Raw genomic sequence first — 21,732 nt, 5'->3', positions numbered from 1 at the left:
AGCTGAAAGAAGTGAACTGATTTAAGATGTAATTTGAACCCTGACTGCCGTAGCTCAGTTGGCTGGGTATCACCGAGCAAACCTAGGGGGTTACTGGTTAGGGCGCATGCCTGGGGTGCGGGCCAGGCCCCTGGCTGAAGGCATGAATTGCTGAGTCCTGGCTTTCTAACAAATGCTGAGTCATTGTTATATGAAATGCTGAGTCACGGTGCCTCAAAAATGCTGACTAGTGGCTATCTAAAATAATTCAGCATTTTCAGGTGTCCTGGCATAGCATTTTTGCACCATGACTCAGCATTTTAAAACATAACTGTGACTCAGCATTTTTCAGGCACCGTGCCTCAGCATCAAAATCTGTGAACCATCTTTGCCTCACCCACTTTTTTAATCTCTCACATGTAGGTTCTCCTTGGTGCCGCCTTTCAAAATGATACAGTTATAGTTTTAGACCATTTAAACTACATTTTTAATTGAAATCATTTTTAATTCCAAAAGCAGTTCCTGATCAGTGTGGGAAAGTTAGAAAATACAAGTAAACCAAAGGAGGGAAGGATCAAATCTCATAATCCCACAGCCCACAGATCACTCAGTTTCACGGTTCATTTAGCCCTGGCTGGTGTGGCTCAGTGGATTGAGCGCCAGCCTGTGGACTGAAGGGTCACTGGTTTGGTTCCCAGTCAGAGCACATGCCTGGGTTTCGACCAGGTCCCCAGTTGGGGGCAACTGACGGATGTTTGATGTTTCTCTCACACATTGATGCTTCTCTCCCCCTCTCTAGAAATAAATCAATAAAATATACTTAAAAAATAAAATATACTTAAAAAAAAGAAATTCTCACTTTAATACAAGATACATTTTTGTTAGTGAGTGGATACTTGCCAAGAGCAATCTAGGATTTCTCTGATCATGTTGGTATTTTCATGATACACACACTAGTCATGGCAGCAATTTGAGTAAATTATACCAGTTACTAAAGATAAACTTCTCTGAGAATGTCTCCTTTGAGAAGTATTTAGAATGAAGAGACTAGGGACCTACTTATTTTTCTAATAATGACGGGGATGCAGTTGATAAATATGTGCCATAAATATGTTATATAAGTGAAAGAATGGCCTAGATTAAAAACAAAAGTCTCTCGTGAGCACCCATAGATTTGTGGGCACCCCACGGACAGAGGGGTTCACTGCGATGTACTGAGAGGCCCAGCGAGAGCTCAGGGGTGGGAAGGCTGGATTGACGGATGGGTCAAGTTCGTCCTGGGGCTGTGAGAAGAGGGGAGATGTGTCCTGTTACTGGTTCCCCTGAGGGTTCCCTCTATCTCCATGGCTTTAGGAAGAAAGTTGTTTCTGTTTTTCTTTTAATGATCTCATGCTTTAAAAGATCCTTTATACAAACAAACTCAAGTTTCTCCTTCAACTGTGATCCTTTCCATCAGCACTGAAATATCCAAAATGTGTCTTTCTGAGTATTTTTGAGAGGGGAACACACATCGCTAAGCCTCTTTCTGGATTCTCTTCAGGTCTCATTAAAATCAGGACTCTCTTCCTGGCAGCGTTAACCTACATCCAACTCACACACGCAGATCCTCAGCTGACTTGAGCAGCTGTGTTTAAGGGCTTGTTAGATTACGCAGCCCGTGTCAACACAATGCTGTGTGAGTCTCGGGCGCACATCCTTAAAGACAGTTCTGGACCCACCTCTGGGTGAGGGGGAATCAGAGAGAAACGGACTGGTGTTGGAAGGAGCCTTGAAACCATCAAGTCCAGGTGCCCAGGGGCTGCCGAGCGCCATTTTCCTGTTACCGCCACCAGGGAACGGTCTCACCGAGGCCGGAACACTGCACCTCTCCAGCTGCCGGAGAACCGGCCTTTATTGAGCACCTGTCACGCCGGAAACTTTGCACGGCAACTCTACCAAGGCAGCTGGTTTCTCCTGTTTGCAGGTGGGCAGGTCAGTGCCAAGTGGTGAAATGGATAAATGGATGAGCCAGGATTTGACATCAAATTGATACAACTTTTTTTTTTATGATGTCACAACTCCTGGCCTTTGCACCCCCTCAAACCTCAAACTTTATGAAAGAAAGACTAGCCCTCACTATTTAATAAGTCAAAATAAACATTACTAATTTGCAGAAACTAGAGGCTAATAGCAATAGTGCATCATAAATAGTGTCAACTTTTTTCCCAGAAGCTCAAGCAGTGTCTCTCTTTTAGTCCCCAGTATTAGCCATTCAACCTGTTAACATTATTGTCATAATGAAGTCTTAATGAACTTACTTTAATAATGACAGGCCTAGATTATGTTGAGTTGCTACACTGATTGCCTATATGAAAGCTGCTAAAAGATTTAAAAAGCATTTTGATCTTTTAAGTAAGTGAACATCTCTAACCTCAGTCTTATTCTTTTAATTAATCAGCATGAAAAACTCTATAAGGACATGGGAAAAGTTCAGTTTTGTTAGGTTTCTTTACAAACTAAGATTCAAATCTTATTCATCCCGAGTTAGCTGATAAGTCCATTCTATAACACGCCCACATGATTTGTACCTCTATTTTATATTTTCCGAAATACTATAGTTTGACCCACAGCTAGATACAAGCATAAGCAAATTGAGCGAAACTGGTCATCACCAGTTCACACACAAAACTGCTTATTTGTAGTTAGAAAATGGAGATTTCCTACAAGTGATTTAGGGTAGGATCTGCCAAGTTGAGAAACCACTCAAATTTTGCTGGTTTCAAGTTCTGAACCAAACTTTGTTGTTGGGTTTCTGGGGGGGAGGGGTTCTCTCTTCCACTGTTGGCCAAATAGGACTTTTTATTTCTAAGAAAATCAGTAATGAAAATCTTCCTGGATATATAAATTACTTCACAAAACATTTTGATGAGTTAATATAAGTGGAAAACAAACACAAGGATGAAACACACAAGGGATGTAAATAAAGGGAAAGTGTTGGTGGAAACCTATTTTGGGAATAAGCTCAAGCTCCGAAAAACCATCAGGGACACTTAGTGAACCCACGTGCCACTGGACTTAGCTCATCCCTGCCTCTTCTTAAAGGGAACAGATTATAAATAAAAACATGTATTAATAGTTCACATCGGGGGTGACAGCAATGGAAAAGAAAAGTCTCTGTGCATTAGTCGTCCAGCTGGAAAAATTCTAAGACAGACTCGAAGAAATAAAACAGGAGGAAAATGGCAAAGTTTCATGTCTCACAAAACACAGTGCTTTTGCTACAAAGCTCATCAGGTTTACAAAATCCAGATGATTAAAATCTTGAGGATTAGCCAAGTACCAGGTGTGCCCATCAGATAGGATTGGCTGACATTCTCAAGTGGTCCTATCCAAATACTGGACCTTTTCCCATTAGAATATGTGAAAGATTGCACACACACACACAGTTTTATCTATACTTTAACCTCCTCAGGAAAAACAAAATTAAAAACTCAAAATGTACCTGTGTCATAAGGGAGCAATGAAGAAAACCAATGAAGCTTGTACCTACCACTGGTGTCTCCCACTTGAGTTGATGCAAGACCTTGATCAAAAAACCCACATTGGTGATTCTTAAATTGGGATTTCAGGTCCACTGAGTTCAGGGCTTTGGAGTAACCCGTCCTTTGGGGAGGTCCTCAGGGAAATTCAATGAATTAGCATTACTAAATACCATGCACGAAGGCTAGTGCAAGTTTCTTACAATAAACCACGGCCTCACTAATTAGCACTAATGCAGCTCGTTCCCTCATGTATGTCCGCTAATTTAATATATGATTATCGTATGCCTTCTACTGCTGCTAAGCATGATACTAGCTAGACCATAAATAAATTCAGAGTATGCTCTCTGTGATATAATGAAAACATACGTACAGGTTTGGTCTTTGTCCTCAGTTCTTGCCACAGAGCCCCTAAAACCTCTGGGAGTGTTTTTTGTTGTTCATCATAAGCCCCTTCCTGCCTTCCCTGAGTTTACACCAAGAGGGTGACTCTGGTAAGCTCTTAGTTTCTAGGGAGGGGCTGGTCACCCCAGAAATACCACCTGACACCTCACTCCCTGACCTCTAAAGAGGGGACAGGAACTAGAGATTCTGTTAAACCACATGGCCAATTATTTAATCAACTGCACCTTCATCATGATGGGCCAGATAAAAACTTGGAGACGACAAGGCCCTTGGAGACTGTGGGGGGAGGGCCGGGCAGATCACGTGCTGGGCAGGCAGCCCCCCAGAGAGGACAGGGATGCCCTGGACCCAGCTCCACTTTTCGTCTGGCTGTGCCCTGCATAATAAAACTGAAATCTTATGCACAGCACTTTCAGGGGGTGCTATGAGCGGTGCTACAGAGTTACCAAAGCAGAAGATGGATTGTGGGGTCCCCTGAGGTTGGAGTCAAGACAGGTGGTCAGAACTGCAAGCAGCCTAGGAAGCTGGACTTGCAACTGGCATCTCAAATGTGGCCAGTCTTAAGCTACTGAGCTCCTGAACGTGCAGGGTTGGTGCCATTTCCCAACTGTTCTCTGACAGGTGAGTCCTGAGACAGAAGAGGCAGACAGGAGGTGCTCTGTTTGGCTGAAACACGGGTGCCTCAGAGGACAAACTGCAGCCCGCTTTTCTGCTTAGAGCAGACCATGGGCCCATTATGGAAAAATGATGGAAAATGAAAAAAATAGACTATCACCCCAGAATCTTATAAGAATATTCACAAAGGTTATTTAGTAGAAAAAAATTTTTTTAAATGTTCGCCATTATCAATGAGGTTCGAGAAGACACGGTGTCTTGAAAGAGGAAAAGAAATTCCACGAGGAGACATTAAGATGTTTGGAGAGGGAAAAGCGTCCCCTCCTGAAGGGCCTTCCACGCATGGCTGTTAAGACTGTCTCTACCAAAAGAGCGTGAGAAGATTCTTCTGGCCAGCAGACATTTCTCTCAGAGCCTAGAAGTAGACTGAAGGTCCCTCCGAGTGAGTGACGGGAAGGAACCTTCCTATTTCTCACTGACTGCCCACAGGTCCATTAGTGGGAACTGGGGGGAGGGGGAGTTAGGGAGCGACTGCTGGCCAGTTGAGTTTGCATCCCTAAGCTCTGTCGTTTAGTTCTCAACAGTATCTTCACCCCAAAGCAAAGGGTGTTGCCCAGTACAGACCTGGATGAGAGTCCCGTAGGCTCAGGGTCAGTGGCATTTGGCCTCTCTCCCCGTCCCTGACACCACTGTTATCTCCGAGACCAGATCCAGGCCCAACCCTGCTGATTCCAACCACTGGGCTAAGGACAAATCAGCATCTTTTCCTCTTTGGGAGAAGCCATGCGAAGGAGGAACTTTTGGCCACTACCTTGGTCCTTGGTTATCATATCTATGAAATGAGAACAGTACAACCCTTGCCATACCTACTGTCAAGAGTTGTGAACATGAACTAAGATATTAATTACTCTGGGAGGAGAAAAACGCAAAACACCAAGCTCCTTTCTCTGGAACCTGGAATTTGGTGTTGAAGCCAATTCTGAGTAGATGCTTGGTCTATGATCGCACAGTTCCGGATGAAGCAATTCAGTAAACAGTCTCACATCAAAAATAAATGAGATGTCAGGGAACATTATTCTTCTTATAAATCTAAGTAATTCAGATATTAAAATGCTCATTACTAAATGAGAAAAACACATGCTGAATCAACTGGGTACCCTTATCCATGAGAAAAAGGATTAAACTGATTTTTTAAAAATCAACATTTTCCTCTAGCACTGACCATATTTTCCTGTTGCTTAAATAAGACACTCTCATTTCTAGGTTCTGGCTTTGTTTGTTTTCAGATTTTAATTTATTGTAGGAAATGCTGAGAGAAGAGCAACCCTGCCTGAGGCTCATCAGACCAAAACAGAAGCCTAACAAACCTGTCCTGGACAGAGAACAGCAGCCAATACCAGTAAAAATGATATCTGACTCTCGGAATATTATTTATTTTTTTATTACACCTGTGATTTTTTCCCCACTTATTTGGTTGAACTGGGTAAAACTGGCTATACTGATTTTATTTCCAATTTCTTTCTTTTTAAAGATCTTATTCATTTATCTTTAGAGGGGAAGGGAAGGAGAGAGGGAGATAAATATCAATGTATGGTTGCCTCTTGTGCATCCCCTGCTGGGAACTGGCCTGCAATCCAGGCATGTGCCCTGACTGGGCATTGAACTGCGATCCCTTAACTCACAGGCCCACACTCAATCCACTGAGCTACACCAGCCAGGGAAGTTTCTTATAATTATGTCCAAGCTTTGTCTTCAAACAATTTTTTTAATATATGAGTAAATTCAACCTTTCCTGTTGCACCAAAAAAAATTAGGTACTAATAATTCACACATATTCTTAAAAAGCATACTTTTGTCAACTTTTTGAGCTTTTCTGAAGAGTCATCAGGAGTATTTAATGGAAAGTATTACCTTCCATTATCAAAATGGAAAACCCAGTCTCAGTCATTTATTTTGTTTTCACGATCACTTATTGTTCCATTACTTATGCAATAATCAAGCTAAGTGTTCTGGCAAGGAAATAGCAAATATTTCCAATTTAAGATTTTAAGGTTATTTTGAGGAACAAGTATGAATGAAAGAGATGGGGGATGCGGGGGGGGTGTACTTGAAAGTATTTTGTAGCCCTGGCCGGTGTAGCTCAGTGGATTGAGCACAGGCCTGTGAAGCAAAGGGTTACCGGTTCGGTCTCCAGTCAGGGCACATGCCTGGGTTGCAGGCCAGGTCCCCAGTAGGGGACACATGAAAGGCAACCACACATTGATGTTTCTCTTCCACTCTTTCTCCTTCCCTTCCCTTCTCTCTAAAAAATAAATAAATAAGTAAGATATTTAAAAAATAGATTTTAAGGTTATGAGATTTTTGTCAAGATAATACAGTAATTTCCTGGCAAAATATGACTGAGTTTTTAAGTGTAAAAACTTAAACCTTAGTTCCTTAACCACGTGGAACCATCTCATCTAAACTTAAGACAAGTTCAACATTCAACCATAAAACTATACCCTTCTATCCTTCCGTTCTTCCTGATTTTCTCTGTTAGAATTTGGTCATAACACATAGACCACATCCCATAGTTCTCTCTTGAATGGGATTATCCAAACTTTGCATTCTCCTGTTCGGGTTTTGTTTTTTGTTGTTTTGGTTTTTTTTAAGTAAGACTTGACATTTTTTCATGTGGCCAGTTGTTTTAGGTCTTGACTCGTCTTTCCCATACCAGGATTTTCTTTTCCTGTTGGTGGATGTGCATTTTCTTGTGAAGGTGAAGTGCGTGGTTGCGAAGGCTCCGTTTATAGGGATGTAGAGATGGGGAGCTTGTTGTTAATCGTAAGGAATGACACGCCCCGATTTTTGTAAGGAGGACTGTGGACCTTCCTATTTTTAACACCAAAGACTAGGTTTAACATTACCTAGACAGGAAGTGCTGGGGACAGGATTAAAATCTCACTGTCCCACTGGTCCCAAGCTGGGCCCTCAATAACATGGCTGGGCTACCTCCAGTCTGGCGGAACAAGGTGAAATGAATACTGCTGACTTTTTTTTTAAATGAAATGAGCCCAGGGGTGTGTTTGCCTCCTTCTCTGGGCTCAGGTGTCATAGGTTTTGGGGGTATAAGCCAATTTGCTCCTTGGTTACAAGGAAAATATTTTCCTGACTCCCCCCCAGCCTTTCTCATTGGAAATGAGCATCCCTAACAGGGGGTGAGTGTGAAGGGAAAAGCAGTGGGGACAATGACGTGACAAATTCACAGTCACAGCCCAGAGCTCAGGGCACCAGAGGCCTGGCTGGACAGGGACAAAAATCATCTGTGAAAAATGAGGTTATTTGGAATCTTTTTTTGCCTAGATCTGTAAAATTATTCCAATGAAAGCAACCTCAATGAAAAAATAAATAAAAGGCTAAGTTCTAAGTGGAAAAGCTAAAGAACTAAAATAAGCAAGTCGTCTTGTTTTTTAAGAGAGGGAAATGGAGGGGAAAGAAAGAGTAAGAGAAACATTAGTCGGTTGCCTCTTGTACTCACCCTAACCAGGGACCAAACCTGCAACCCAGGCACGTGCCCTGACCGGGAATCGAACTGGCCACCCTTTGCTTTATGGGATGACACCCGACCCACTGAGCCACACTGGTCAGGGATTTTCTGATTTTTTAAAAAATCTACTGTGGCTCTCATAGAACTTGAATGCTAGTGAGTTGGGGTTACAATCAGAGTGACAATGAACCTCTCTCTGCAAGATGAATCCATGTGTCAAATTGAGGAAATATAAGCAACATTTTTTAAAATTCAAGAAAATAATATATAAAGAATTCAGCGATCCTCTTACATGTTTCAATATTTTGTAGAATATTCGTTATTTAATCAGCAACAACAAAGAGCACCGAATGAGCCTTCTGCTTGCTCTGCCTGAAACAGAAGTGACCCAGATAAACAAGGAAAGGGGCACGAAGACATACAATTATTTTAGGGAAATATGAACAAACTAACATTGAATGATAAAAATCCTTATTCTTCTATGGCAAAGTCTCTTGGAATGAAATCTCTCCCTCACCTCCTCTCCATAGAAGACACTTTCTTGTCCTCAAAGAAACCCTTCTCCTGGTTGGCAGCGGATACATTTTCCAATCCACAAATATCTCTCTTAATATTTGTGCCCCAATGAAAATAACCCTTATTATTTTTTTCTGTGCTAAATGACATGCAGTGCATCCTCCTGGAGAAAAGATACAACATCTAAATAAACCCCAAATTCATTAACAGCCCAGCAATTTAATTTCGTTTCCTCTCCCTATATCAGAAGTTATAGTTACCACACTTAGAAGTTCTCTCACTGAAAAATTTTTCCCTAGTCACTAGTTACTTTGCACATAACCTGGAAAAGATGGTTGGCTGCAATTTTTGCGGTGTTACTAAAATATTTCTTTTAACATCTCAAGCTAATAGAGTGGCCATGAATGGATGACTAAGGCAGAAGCTGAATTTTTGTACCATACTTTATCACAGGGTGTACACAAATTCAATAATTGGCAGGTTTAGTAAACATCGCACGTGCTACAAAGAGTGTGAGCGTTTGGGTTCTCTTGACCTCCCCTTGCACGGATTCCCCACTGTTCTACATTTCATTAAATTCCCTAATTCAAGTTGATCTTTGTTCCACACCACAGAATCCCAGTTATAACTCACATATTTTGGTAAGAAAATAGAACACGCCATCTAAAAGCATATTCTCATCCATTGTATTTGTCAACAGGAAAAGATGCTATTGAATAATACTTAAGTGTTCCCTTATCTCAGTCTGAAACTCTAACCCATTCACACTGAAGCTTTTAGAAACTATCTCTCTCTAAGTAACTCAATTTTTATGTTTCAGTCTACAGCTTCAAGAGGTTCCAAAATATTTGTGACGTGAAAGAATGACTTAGGAATTTCACATGGGAATGAGTCAGGAATATAAGAAACTCTCTTGATCTCTTGCATCAGGATTTCTGAAAGTGACTTTTGGTGTTGAGATCCGAACAAGCACTGTGATTATCATTTCAAATCTCATTTTGTAATCTTTTCGCGATGTTGTCCAAATTCATTAAATGGCACTGCTTAAAGTTAGTGTTCAAAACAAGCCCAAAATCAATAACTGTGGAATAGAAATGAGATGGGACACAGCACTACCAAAACCAAACAACCACCAACATGAATTTGGGAAGGGCCCCTCAGAAAAATAAGGGAGGGGAAATGTAAAAAGTAACTTTAGCACAAATGTACACTAAAATAGCAATCAATGTAAATGTTCCAAAAATGCGTTCCTTCTTTGGAAAAATTTGTTTTGAATTATTTGAGTTTTAAGTTAGACGAAGTCTCCAGGAATAGCACCTTCCTCCTTTGGAAAGCAAGTACTCACATTTTATTTCCCACTGCTCTACCTCACAGTCCCTGCAGTTCAGTTAGAAAAGTCTCTTATTATTCCACACATCCTCTGCTGAGGACACCAGTGTTATCTCTGTCACTATTCCCTTTATTATGCTCCTCTTTCTGTTTGAAATATCTTCCCTCTTCTTACCCGCTAATCCAAATATACGGCCTAGCTTCAAAGGCCCACTCCAGCACGACCTACTCTGCAAAGCTGTGCCTGACTTGGTGGAGTCACAGGGCTTAATACTTGGAATGGATCTTGGAGATCATCTAGTTCCAATATTTTCCAATTCTGCAACCCAGAGACACTCAGGAGCCTTTTGAAAGAGTCAGAAGTGGGACGGGAAGTGTAAGTGGGCAGTGGAGTCCCAGACCCCGCCCCGCTCTTTCCTCCAGCACTGATTTCATCATTTTAATTATTTCACCTTTCCAAGAAAGAAATTGCAGGAGCAATCGATTCCAGAGCTTTGAGGGAGGGCAACCCCACAGTCCAACATAGATAAAGGAAGAAGTTAAGGCTGTGAGTAGAGTATCTGTTCCCAGTTTTCAAACAGTACAGAGGGGGAAAACTAAACTAAAACCCTGGGATCTTTGGGCTCATGGCCCAGCTACACTGATTTGTTTTCTTTGTCACTAGAATACAATTTCCTATGGGTGATTCTCTGGCGTCTTTTGTTATTACACATTGGACTCTCATCTGTCTAGTACACTGAGTGAGGCTGTGGATGCCCATGCAGAGGTGTACCTCACACTCTTCTGTGTAAAGTACACCTCTACACAGCCCAGCGCTAGGTTCAGCCAATACACTTGCCTATATCCCCTTCCCAGAGGCACCGACACTCCTGACTCATGTATAAAATTAGGCAAAATAACACTGAAAAGATCAACAGAAGGGTATTGACAGAAGTGCCATAAACTCTATCCTGCGTAGAAGCTCTCTTCTATACCCGAACTTCATTCATGAAAGTTGGCATAGATGGTAGTCAATATAGACTTTTTTCACAAAATAGTTCTATATTTCTGGCCTCGTTTACATTTTCCCCCTTATTTGTGCTTATCAATCTAGACTGCATCAATTACACTCCTTGTTCTAAGCATTACTCTGTTTTCAGACCTTGAACTTGTTTTGGTGACCTTATACAATTGGAATAGGACACTTCAAGAACGGCTGACCTCTAATAAAAGCATTTTTAATTTTTAAATACAATTAAGAACTTTATTCTTTATCCACCATAAGCTCCTCCTCCAGCTGCCCCTTTCTTCTGACCAACTTCTTAGAAGTGTCTGCTGCACATCCTAGCTTGGTCTCTGCTCTCATTCTATCTTCAGGCTCCATGTTATTTTCCTCTTAAGTGTAGGTGCCATTTCTCCATCCCTGTTCTCTCTCACACACTATGTCATTCACTCTCTCCTCACCACCGCCTTTAGACCAGGGTAAGAGGAATCTCTTCTGAACTCCAGACTTGAGACACCTGCTCTGTCCCCTACAGGGTGAGTAGTGGGCAGTCCCAACAGGATGCGCTCTCCCAGAGCCTGGACCTTTCCATCCAAACCACACTTGGGGCACCCAGGACCTCAGGATTCCTTATCTGAATCTTGCTGAGTCTGCTTTCTCGGGCCCAAGTGTCTTCTTCTTGACTTTGGGACCACACTCCTGCTGTGCACAATGGACCCCAGGTCCCAGAGGTGGCCAAGGACTGGTAGTTTGTGAGAAAGGGGCCGGCAGGCAGCCGGGGTGTGCACAGGGCTGGAGTTTGCATGCTGGGGTCTCCCAGAAGCGCACCTGCGGCCGTGCCCTGCATGGACAGGGCCGGGTGGGAAGAAACGGGCATGGGGGGCCCTTCCTAAGCTACTGCCAGCACATGTTGGCACAGAATTCTGGTTCAAACCTGGCCTTCAAGGTGGGCAATACTGTCACAGTAGGAGGTCAGACTGTATTTTATTTAACAGTCTGTAGCTCGATTTATTACTTTGAAATATTGAACATATGCTACGTGGTCCTCCACTTTCACTCTTACCCGAGGGCCTACAAGCCTTAGGAGAAGACCAGAGTCTTTTCTGAGATCTATTTCTGCCTTCATACTGACTTTGTCCTTCTTTTGAAAGGTGCACATCCAAGCTTCAAACATCAAAAGCTAAGTTACTATCTTCCTTCCTGTCTTGTACCCACTTGTCCAAGTTTGTGACCTTTCTTATTTAATTGCATCTTTGTTCATCAGGCACCAGCTGAAGGTCTCGGCATCATCGTCAAGTTTCTTCTTCTGTGACCCTCAGGATTTAATCAGAGGTACGAGAGAGCCTGTGTGTGACACGTCCAACTTCGTCTTCTTTCAGGCCTCATCATTCGGGTGATTCATTATGACCGTCATTCGACTGCCCTCTCTGTCCGTCCCCCCATCCTGAAACCACTGACCACATTTCCACCAGAATTACTGTGTTCACATTCACCACCTGGCCCCCATCCCTGCCCCATTTTCTATAGACTAGAAAACAAATGTACTTTTTTAGTTCCAAGGTCTTCATAACCCGTCCCCTAGGCTGACCTTCCGACCTCCCACAATCACTCTGGTCTCTTAGTCTTTTTTTTTTAAGATTTTATTTATTTATCTTTAGAGGGGAAGGGAAGGACAGAGGGAGAGAAACATCAATGTATGGTTGCCCTTTGTGCGTCCCCTGCTGGGAACTGGCCTGCAGGGAACTGGCCTGCGGGGAACCAGCCTGCAACCCAGGCATGTGCCCTGACTGGGAATCGAACCGTGATTGTCTGGTTCGCAGGCCTGTGCTCAATCCACTGAGCTACACCAGCCAGGGCTTGGTCTCTTAGTCTTCACACTCATCTACACGCAGCCACACGCAAAGGCTCTCTAATCTAGTCGCTCCAGACTACTTGCTGATCCCAGACAATTTGCTAACTTATAAGTTTGTCATAAACTTTTGCATACATGTACATTGCCTTCAGCTATTCCTTCGGTCTGTTTTCCTTGTGCTTCTACGAAAATCCAGTGAGCTGTTCTATTGCCATTTCTCCCATGAAGCCTCCCACAATTATTCCACCAAAATTAACTCCTCTCCTATGCTCACTGAACATTTACTTATACCAATGCTTACATTTTTATAATTTATGAATGGACGGCTTTCTATTCCTTAAGTACACATTCCTTTCATGCAGAACTAGTCTATACTTATTTCTACATCATCCTCATGCCTTGCACACTGTCCCACACTTAGTAAGCACTTTTAAGTGTTTAATTTCTAAGTTAAATTTAAACAGGGATCGGTTTTAATAAAAATAAAAAACAAACCACATACCATATTCACTTAAAGAGGTCTCCCAGAATGTCTTTGTTCTATTCCAATCCACTTTGAGACCCTCAACCATTTCCTTTATCACAAGATTTTAAGATTTCTCTCTCCAAAATGGGTTTAACATCTCCTCTGAAAGCCGCAGTGGTATGTCTGCAGAGCTTATCAAGAAACCCCAATGAAAGATGGAGCAGAGCTATAAGTATTATCGAGAAGACAGGTGTAGCATGCCATCCAGAACCGGCCCCCTGTGTGTCCTCAGTTCACAGAGATGACTCCCACATGCCAGCAGCCATTGGCTTCCCCATGTCATCCTGTGCACAGTGCTGCTTAGACGGGGACCATCTGGGGTTGCAGACTTTTCCGGCCTAAAGTCTTCTAACTTTTCCATCACCTGCTCTGACATAAGCCTGGTTTTGTTTTGTGTTTATAGTGTGTCTCCAGGGCAGTTTATGAATCCGTCTCTGGCTTTTCCCCTCAAATCGTCTTGGGAATCACAGAACGAAGTGATTCCTTTTAAACTGAGAGAAGGAGGCACATTTTGATAACTCGGTCAGTGGGTTATCAATGGCATGTGATGAAAAGATTTCGGAACTTGGAGAAGCAGGTCCCTCATTCGCTATTGTAGAGAATTGAGTTCTGAATAGATCACATCGCATATTAGGGTCAATACCAATCGCACCGTGACACACACCAGGTCGACAACAGCATATCTCTTTTTTCACTTCGGCAGTTTTCATATAATTTTATCAACCATGCTTGTTTCTATCCCTCCTGTTAGATTGGGTAATTTGGCTTCTGACACTTGCCAAAGAACAACCAATCTGTTATTCCATTTGTTTGTATAAACAGAGTCTAAACCTGAGTGAAGTAATGTCTAGGCAGTTACACTCCCTACAGAGGCCATGTTGTAAGGGAGAAAAATGGAAGGCAGATTCGTGCAGTACTTTTGCACATCTGCTCCCTGAAGAACGCATGAATATTTGTAGCATCTAGTCTCTGCGCTCTCAGAACCTAAGCTACTTCCGATTACACCCGGCAATCTGCATCGGCCCTTTCAGTTCGTTGAGGAGGAGGGTCAGGAACACTGGGGGGAACGGACATGGTCTATTCACTATCTTGTGTGCTGTGATGATTTCATTGATGTACACAAATGTCAAAGCCTGTAAAATTATACCCTTGCAGCCTCTTTGGTTTATTGGGTTTTTATTATACTTGAGTGGTGCTGTTAAAGATAGTAATTATATTGTAAGAACAGAGAAAAGGAGCTCCAGTCCACATATTGGTCCAAGGAGATAACCTCAAACACTGAGGTCCCCCAAACCCATGAAAACTCAGCTCAGGATACAATTGCTGCCTTTTTCATTCATTTCTTTTCACTCAAGAAATACTTGACAAGTACCCAATAGAGCAGTGAGGATATGACAGTGAATAAAACAAACTGCTTGTCTTCATGGAGCTCATATTCTAGGGGGTGAGTTTGAGCGCAAACAATGAAATAAGTTCAGGGATAGACAAAAGAAGGCTTACAGTTGCACTGTGACATCCTCTTGAGTTAAAAAAGCTGTTGTAATTATCATAACCTGCATGTCTTTTTCCATATGAACAACTGTATACCTACTTTTGTCCATTCCTGCATGTACCACTAGGTAATAAAAAATGCGAAAGAGAAAGACCAAGCAGAATCTTTCTTCCTGAGGCCCATTTGCATTCTTTTTACTCCTGCTCCGCTGAATTGTTTTCTGGTTTGTTTGTTTTGTTTCCATCCCATTGCACTTTGGGAGCAGGGTGACCAGCACATACTGAAGGGTCCGTAAGAAACACTGTCACAGGAGTCCCCCATGAAAGAAAACAGAAGATGAGCTCACTGCTAGTTCATTTTATTTTATAAAAACTTATTTTAACAAATATTTATGTTTCTCTTCATACATGCCGGGCACTGTTCTATATGCTTTAAAAAAACATACTCATCTAATTCTAATAATGATATTATGAGACAGAAATGATCATTACCCCCATTACAGAAGGGTGAACTGAAGTGCAGAAAGATTGAGTTACTTCCCCAAATCCTCCATAGCCAATGGATGCTGGAAGTAGACAGCTGGCTGTCTGGTCCATGCTCTAAACTTTTATTTCATGCTACTTTCTTTGCAAGAAGAAAGCTTTGATAGGGATGGCAGCATTTCTGGTAGATTTCAGCAATAATATGTAGAACAGGCATACACCAAAAGTGATCAAGAGGAATAATGAAGGTTAGGGAGAAAGAGTATTGCATAGAGAAAGAACAGCTTGAGCAAAGAATACAAATAGAAATTACCAAGACATTTAATTTTTCAACCAATATTTAATAAAATCCTACGAAAGGGGATGAAGCCCAGGCCCAGGGGGAAATCAGGCCTGCAGACAGGGGCAGCTTCACACATTTATGTCACCTGCCTGGTCTGTGAAAGCATTAGCTTCTTGGCTCCTGACCAGGAAGACCATTAAATGCTGGGACTAGAGAGAAATACATCCCCCAAAAGCTCATCTTTGTGTGTTTGTTTGTTCCTTCCTTCCTTCGTTCTTCTATCCACCAGACTTGTTCTAAATGTCTATTACGTACAGGATCAGACCAGGTACAGGGCTATATGGCAAACTAGACAAACATGTCTGTGGCCCTAGGAATTATATTAAGCTTTCTGGTAAGTGGAGCAAAGTCTAAGCTTTTAATTGAATAATTAATTATTCAATTATATTTGTCATAAGTTATAAAGAGTAAGCTCGACTTCTGAGGAGATATAAACACGAGCACAACTGAGAAAGTTAAGCACCAAAAGTATTAAGCATAAGGGTTAAGGGGGCAGAGAGGAGAGTCACCAAGCCCAGTCTTTGGAAGACTGGACAGATGGTGGGTGGGGGTCAGGGAAGAAATGTCAGAGCAGCAATTCATCTGAAACAAATGATTGTCAAGATAAAAAAAAAAAAAGAAGGAAATTTTAGCTTCCATTTTTCTTTCTCAATTATGTTCTACCCCAAATTATTTTGTTTTCTTGACATATAGGTTTGTCTCAAACTTAATATTCCATTCACCTCCATATGAACCTAAAAGGGTGTGCGGCTAATGTGTATTAACATCACCACCCTTATAACACCTGTTTCCAATTAGGTAATTCAGGCTCTCCCTGGACAGATGACTTAGCATGATTCTGCGGCCTAATATTTTTTTAAAGGAGCCTGATTATTTTATGACAAGTAAGTTATAACAAACAAAGGCTAACCCATACCCTAACATACCCCATACCCTAATATTTTTTTAAAGGAGCCTGATTATTTTATGACAAGTAAGTTATAACAAACAAAGGCTAACCCATACCCTAACAAAAAATATATTTCTTACCCATGAACAAAAAGGTTACATTACTTGTGCAAAGGGCATGAACTGCCAGCTGGATTTTCATTTTTGTATTTATCTTTAAACCAAGAGCATGCTCTTCAGTAAAGTCTAAGTTTGCATTTTCTGCGGGTTCTTCCTGTAACCCTATTTCTTTCAGCAGCCTCCTTTGTTCATTTTTATGAGTTTAATCCAAATTGCAAAGAAATGGATCTGTCATTGTTTCTCAGAATGTGTTGTTTTCAACATGACCTGCTGATTTCCCCAAGTGCTCACTGTTATTGTGGAGTCATGGTGGCGTGGCCCATCAACCCCTTTCACTTGCTTGTTGGCCACCAAATCATTGCCTTTCCTTTGACCTCCACCCAAGTATAGGGCCTTCCATCATTCTTTTCTCCAGATGTCTCCACTTTTATTTTTGACGCAAGTCCAAAGTTTTTTAACTTGAATTTTCTTGACCTATCCCAAGAATAAGAACAGCTGCTGGAAAAAAAGCCCACTCTTGCACAGGGAAATCTAGGTAGCACAGCTCCTTCCTGTGCACTGCAACTTCACTTTCACAGTTTTGCAAACAGCCCCTCCAATTTTCTTTCACTTCCCACAGAGTTGTTGAGAAAGTCAAAGGAGATCACCCATGTGAAACGACTTTACACACTCTAAAATACTAGAGGGGACAACTTTCTTGTGGCTCTACTCTGCATTTCAATTAACTTTGTTAATTTGGAAAACCATAAATTGAACAAGTGGCTTGTTGGGCTGTGATGTAGATCGACTGATTAATCCTGCTTAACCGTGACATCTGCTTTATCTACCTCAAGCCTTGTCTCAAGAAAACACCTGCTCCAAGAGCCAACTGTGAACCTGGATTCTCGGCATAGCTGCATTTTAGAATCAGCAAGGAAGCTTTTAGAAATCCCAGGCCACACATCTCCGAGCAATACATTAGAAATCCTCCAAGCAGAAGCCAGGCATCTGTATTATTTTAAAACATTTTAAGGGAATGTTTTAAAAGAATGACAATCTTTCTTGAGACCAAAAACGACAATCACTGATTCATGCTCCTAAACACCATGCGTGCTGACCCTTGTCACAGGCCTTGGCACATTGTGTCAAATCTGCGCGTCTAGGTGGCCATCTCTCCTCCTGGAGGCTGGCCTCCTCCTTTTATTTAATTTAATTTTTTTTGTTTTATTTTATTTTATTTTATCTCATGTCTGGAGCCTAGCACAAGGACTAGTATACACTAAGTATTCAATAAATGTTAAATTAAATGGAAGAGGATTGTAGATTGCTCCAGATTTCTCAAGATGATTTTTCCTGTTATACTGACTAGAAAAAGGCTCATAAAAATGATTGGGAAAAGATGACTGGGTAAAAGTTGAATTTTTAAAATTTGTTTTGAATATTTAAACTGTTGGCTGTGAATTTCAACAGCTAGTTGGACAGATTATCAGAATTTTACCTCTCGGGGTGGGGGGCGTCTTTTTGAGGTACAGTGTTTAACCTGCCCAGTGAAAGTTATTGAACTGAAAATCTAAAATTAACATTTACTCAGTATTCTAAAACAACGGTCCTAGTACTTACTATATTTAAGGGTGAATTTGAAACTTTGTTCAAAACTAGTGGTCCTGGGCCTTCATTAGTCCCAGAATTTCAGATTCACAGGTGGAACACAGGCACTTATGTAGGTAGTTGGGGCTTTTTTCTATGCCTGAAAAATATTTTATTCTCTACACAAATGTTTATTATCTTGGGCACAATTCAAGATGATGATGGAGAAACACTGTCAGAGCTTACTATATGCTTTTACAAAATAAGACACCACCATCAAGATACTAGACTGCTATCAGAATACCTCTGGGGTGAAATATTTTCAAGATCAGTAGTCTAAATCACATTAGGGGCTTTATTTTACAAGAAATAAATGGAAGAGATAATCCTTCAGATGCCCAAATCATACTGTCAGCCATACAAGATTAAATACATGCAGTCAAATGAGTTAGAGCTGTCTCTCTCTCTCTCTCTCTCTCTCTCTCTCTCTCTCAGGAGCATTTCCCTTCATGCCTATGTTCTTGTTATTCTGCAATTTGGTTGGGTCTCAGCCGAAACTGGTGGCCTGTGTTGTCAACCCTACAAGAGCAATTATCAGATACACTAATATGCTTAGTTGTGTAACAGAATCTATTCTACTTACTTTAAGAAGAAAGGGTTTTATTACCAGATTTGGGCAGCTCACAGAATCATCAAGAGGCCAAAGAAACAGACTCTAGGCTGAGTTCCAGGACTGACTCCCAGAATCACACTTCCAACTGGCCCACCCGGGAGGCAGATGGTTCCGCCACAGTGAGGGAGCTGGATGGAGATGCAGGGAGATGCAGGGAGATGCAGGGAGGTGCAGGGAGCTGCTGTGAACGGCTCCTCCAGAGCCCAGCTGGGGAAATGGAGGCATCGCAGCCACTGGTGTGCGCTGCAGAATCCAATTCCCAACCAAAGTCTTCCTTGGGTGCATCTGATCTCTTGAAACCATATTAAATGTCAGTTCCCAGCAGGAAGAGGCTCTTCCTATGAAAGTAGGAGTTGCCCTGTAGGGAACTGAAGATGTGGTGTTCCAAAGTTTTGGGATTACCAGGACCCTGTACTAGGTAAGTCATGACAAGGATTGACGTTTTGCATCCCGAAACACCCTTAAAATGCTTTTTGCTTTTGGTTGAGCATCCCGAAATGGAACATTTAAGTGTCCCTCAAAGCATCACAGCTGTTTCAAAATTAATTAATCTTTGCAGTTATTTTAGTATCATTGGAACAATTCATCCACCCCTGGAGATATGTTTATTTTCTGGTTTTGTATGGGTAACAAAATAGATTTTGATGGGAATGTTTGAGTCAGAGGTTCCATGTAGATATACTTTAGACTAATACTTCATCTTTGAATGTAAATAGAATATTTGTCTCATTTTGTGAATGAAGGGTACATTAAGATGTTTAACTCTTGGGTAGAACTAGGGAACACAAAACTTGCCTACACTGTGGGTTGGAAGCAGACTAGCCAACACCCTTTAATTTAACAAGGCGCACCTACGGTGTGTGTGTGACACACTTACCAACGCTGCCCTACATTTACCAGCACACAAGTTGCAGCCATAATATTGAAAGCGAAGGAAGGGAGAGAGAGAGGGAGGGAGCATTTGCCTTAGACAAAGCTACCTGACATTTGAGGTGATGCCAGTTAAAGAAATAGACCGAGTTCAATCAAATTTGATAACTACATAAAGCAACATGGATTTCCTTTAAACATAAAGGGAGGCAGCTTGACGTTAACCCCGGGCTTAGCTCACTGCCCTCTCTTGTGTGAATTATCTAGTATAAACACGATACCTGTGAAGAGCTGCTGGGTGGCCATCCACACTTGCTGTCGGACTCTCCGTGTGTGCACCTGATGCAAACTTTCCAAATCATCTCTTGAAACCCAATCTGCTCCAACTTCATTCTCAGTGAAAGGTTTTTCTTTCCTTATTGCATCACCTGGCCAAGACTTTGAAGTAGTCAAGCATCTTCATTCTCAGTCATCTTAGTCTCCCTAACTGGGAGCATAAGTAGCCCCTTTGCTCCACTTACAGGACCAGGGTCTTTGTCGGTCCCGTCCACCTGATCCCTCATTCCAAATGTGTTACCTGATTTTATTCATGCTGAGGAAAAGATGAGGGAGAGTTTGACTTTCAGTATCCTAACTGGAGGTAACAGAGCTAAGTTTTACATTCAAAAGGAGAAAAAGAAGACCCTAATGATAGTCAAGGGGATCACCCAACAAATAGAAGGATTTTAATAGGGTTTAGGAGGAAGATGAACACACATATAGAGAATCCATCTCTCCATTTATAGGGGAAGCTCAACTGCGACAGAGCACATGGAATGCAACTGCCTTTTCAAAAAGTCTTAAACCACGTCTTTTTGAGAACAAACAATTCACAAAGGAGTAAATCAGCATTCCCTATATCCATGCCCCCGCCCGCTGTCATTGACTCCACTCAAACCATTAATATGTAGCTTATAGAAAGGCAAAATGCCTCCTGAAGGATTCCAAGTTTCCAGACCCTCTGTATCACCACCAGAGTCATATTCCAAAAATAAATTCCATGTTTGGTCGCTTCTCAAAATTCTTCAAAAATTACCCAAAGGACAAAGCCTCAGTGTCTCATGATAACACAGCAAGTCCTGTGGTTAATATGAGCACAGCCTATTTAGCCATAGACTTTAAAGAATTTTTACTTCAGAGTCTCAGTGCTGCCCAAGTCTGGAAATGGTCCTGTGTGAGCCCATTACACCTTTTGGGGCGATTAGACCACCCTTGGGGTCTGGAACTGGTTTTGCCACTGCAGCTTGGCTTAACCCTCTGCACCTACAGGCCCACCAAGAGTCGGCCATGACCTCCCAATATTTGTCTTCTTACTAGTGTATTAGGCTCAAATTCCCTATTGCCCCTCCACTTCTACCACCAGGACTCCAGCCTTGTCCAGAAGGTCAGCCTACTTGGGTAGATCTACAGAATCCCGTAAACCCAGAGCAAATGCTAAAGCCCTAAAAATCTTACTGATGGCTGGAGAGCTAATGCATCTCAGATAATAACCTAACGAGACATTGTTATCACCATCTGGAGATGGCTGCTGCTGGGTTCTGCCCCCCAGGTCTGATTCTGTAGCTACTACTATTTCAGTGCTAACCAACATGGCACAAAATGATCTCCTGAAGCCACAGGTGTGGTGAATAGTCCTAGCCCTGCCTGTTCCAGGCAGACTCCTTTACCAGTTTGTATCTAAGAGGTCGGAACATGCTTTCTGCATACTCCACGTGAGTTATGGCTCTACATTCTAGCCTCAGATCCTTGAATACAACATGATGCTCTTTTACATCAATTCCAGTCCACGTGGTTTGCTCTTCTTAGGTTTTTCTTACTTCTGTCCAATCATCTAACTCCTCCCAGTCTTTCAAATGCCACTCCTATGAAGTTTTCATTCAAACCCTAAGGCTTGCTCCCACTTGGCACACGACTCGAGTATAGAACTTCTCAGATAGCATTGTAATATTTTTGTTCTCACATGTGTTTACACCGAAAAGACGGACACCTCCTCAAGGACCAGCTCAGCCCT

Source organism: Artibeus jamaicensis, unplaced genomic scaffold, assembly GCF_021234435.1.
Source record: "Artibeus jamaicensis isolate MK-2021 breed Jamaican fruit bat unplaced genomic scaffold, CSHL_Jam_final scaffold_847, whole genome shotgun sequence".
Taxonomy (NCBI): Eukaryota; Metazoa; Chordata; class Mammalia; order Chiroptera; family Phyllostomidae; genus Artibeus; species Artibeus jamaicensis.
This window is presented reverse-complemented; position numbering follows the sequence as displayed.